Source organism: Coenobita brevimanus, chromosome 33 (assembly GCF_032717465.1).
Source record: "Coenobita brevimanus isolate Jiangsu-jjx chromosome 33, ASM3271746v2, whole genome shotgun sequence".
NCBI lineage: Eukaryota > Metazoa > Arthropoda > Malacostraca > Decapoda > Coenobitidae > Coenobita > Coenobita brevimanus.
In genome coordinates this window covers 37,932,982-37,934,931 of record NC_136986.1, presented here as the reverse complement: position 1 = coordinate 37,934,931, position 1,950 = coordinate 37,932,982, and the positions used below count along the sequence as shown (strand labels likewise).

Genomic DNA, 1,950 nt, shown 5'->3' with positions numbered 1-1,950 from the left:
GGACCGGTCGGGGAAGGTGTCCCTTCCCCATGGTAAAATATAGGGGTGAGCCGCGGGGCTCGACGGTTCTCGGCAGGCCTAATTCAGGCTCGCGAGGATTTATATCGATTTTCCCTTAGAAGGACGTGTTCTACCGTCATCCAGGCGCGCTCAAACCTTGGATCACTACCTCCAGACCGTTGTAGTCACCACTCTCGACCGCCTTGAGCGTCGATTCGACGAGGAAACGGCCGAGTGTGGAGGGAGTGAGTGTGAACCAGACGATGCCTCTCCCTCCCACCTCGGCCCCTCTGAGCGCCGATCCGACGAGGAAGGGGCCGAGCGAGGAGGGCTGAGCGCTGAACGCCCTCGATGCCTCTCCCTCCCACCTCGGCCCCTCTGAGCGCCGATCCGACGGGGAAGGGGCCGAGCGAGGAGGGCTGAGCGCTAACCCCTCCCTGCCCCCCCCCCCTCCCACCTTGGAGCGCCTCAGCACCACCACCACCTGCCCTAGGGCAGCCCGCTTCCCCTCAGGCCTCTATGTGGCCATCCCCTTGGAGCCTCTCAGCACCACCACCTGCCCTAGGGCAGCCCGCTTCCCCTCGGGCCTCTATGTGGCCATCCCCTTGCGGAGGCTAAGTCGATTGGCAAATTCTTTTTTGGTCGGGCCGAACACCCCCCTTCTCCCAGTCCTTTTGCCCTCACTTGGCTCGCGCGCGCCCGTCAGCCCTTGGCGCCGGGTCTGGGGGCTGTGCAGACACCACACGCCCTGTGTTCGGAGAGGGGGCAAGTCCAAGGCACTGCCTCAGAGAGCCTGATGATGATGCCCTTCGCCCCCCATCTCCTCCCTGCAGCTAAGCTGCACCCTCCTGGGGAGGAAGATATGCACACTCGCGCCCCCTTGGGCTTGAGGTCGGAGGGAAGAGCTCTGCTCTGTACATACGCAGCCAGGCGAGCGGGCATGCATGCATGCATGCATGCATCCCCGCCTTCACATCCAGCCGCCCCATGCCCACTTGCTCTCCCACTCTCTCTCTCTCTGTCCCCTCAAGCTTCCTGTGCAGCCACTGCCAGCAGCAGCAGCAGCCCCACAAGGGCTTCGTGGCAGGTTCAAAGAGGGGGAGGGGGGAAACAAGCACCAAGTGGCGTAGGCACCCTTTGATGGATCGGGGGAGGGCTGATGGCCATCAACCACCAGCTCCTGCTCCTCCTGATCTGTCATCATCCACTGAACACAGCACCTGTATGCATTCAAGGGTGGGTAGGTAGGTAGGTAGGTAGGTAGGTAGGTATTCCGCCATCTCCAAAGGCCCGTGACGAAACCTCCAGCCTGAAAAGGGAATAGTCTTCCCGGATCGCAGTGAAGATACTGCTCTGCCGTATATAACACCCCGACTGGTACGTAAGTCGTATGCGAACGCTTCCATACGTCACATCAGCATTCGAGTGATCCGTATTCGGGATGCGGGGGAGCGCGGCACTCTTTGGCCCGAACGACGCCCCCCTGATATCCCCTTGCAGTGGCCCGACCTCAGCCGCCACGGGTTAGCCCGCCGCACCGCCCGCCCTCTCGCTCTCTCTCTCCGAGGTGGAGGAGGAGGAGAGGAGGGGGGCGACGGGTGGCGGCCCGAGTCTTTTTCGTCAGTAAAGGCGACCATCCCAATGCTAGACGTACACAAACCGTCAACCACTAGCCGCGATTCTGCCTTAAGAGGCCTTCAGGCATAATCGCACGGACGTAGCAACGCTCCACTGTCCTCTCGAACAAGAGCTGCGCCATATGTCCGGACCTGCCGTTCCTCTCGTACTGAGCAGGACTGCTATACCGACGGAGAGACACACAACTTTGTTAGCAAACAGTAGGATAAAACTAACCTGTCTCGCGACGGTCTAAACCCAGCTCACGTTCCCTTTTTACGGGTGAACAATCCGACACTTGGCGAATTCTGCTTCGCAATGATAGGAAGAGCC

General features: G+C 60.8%; 1 non-coding gene across 1 annotated transcript in view; it reads right to left on the bottom strand.

Annotated features, from left to right (window-relative positions):
• Positions 1–1,295: 1,295 nt before the first annotated feature.
• Positions 1,296–1,950, bottom strand: part of LOC145395956 (large subunit ribosomal RNA) — a 6,537-nt gene continuing 5,882 nt past the window's right edge. Inside the window, exon 1 of the ribosomal RNA XR_013896683.1 lies at positions 1,296–1,950. This exon is cut by the window's right edge and continues 5,882 nt beyond it. This is a non-coding gene — a ribosomal RNA (large subunit ribosomal RNA).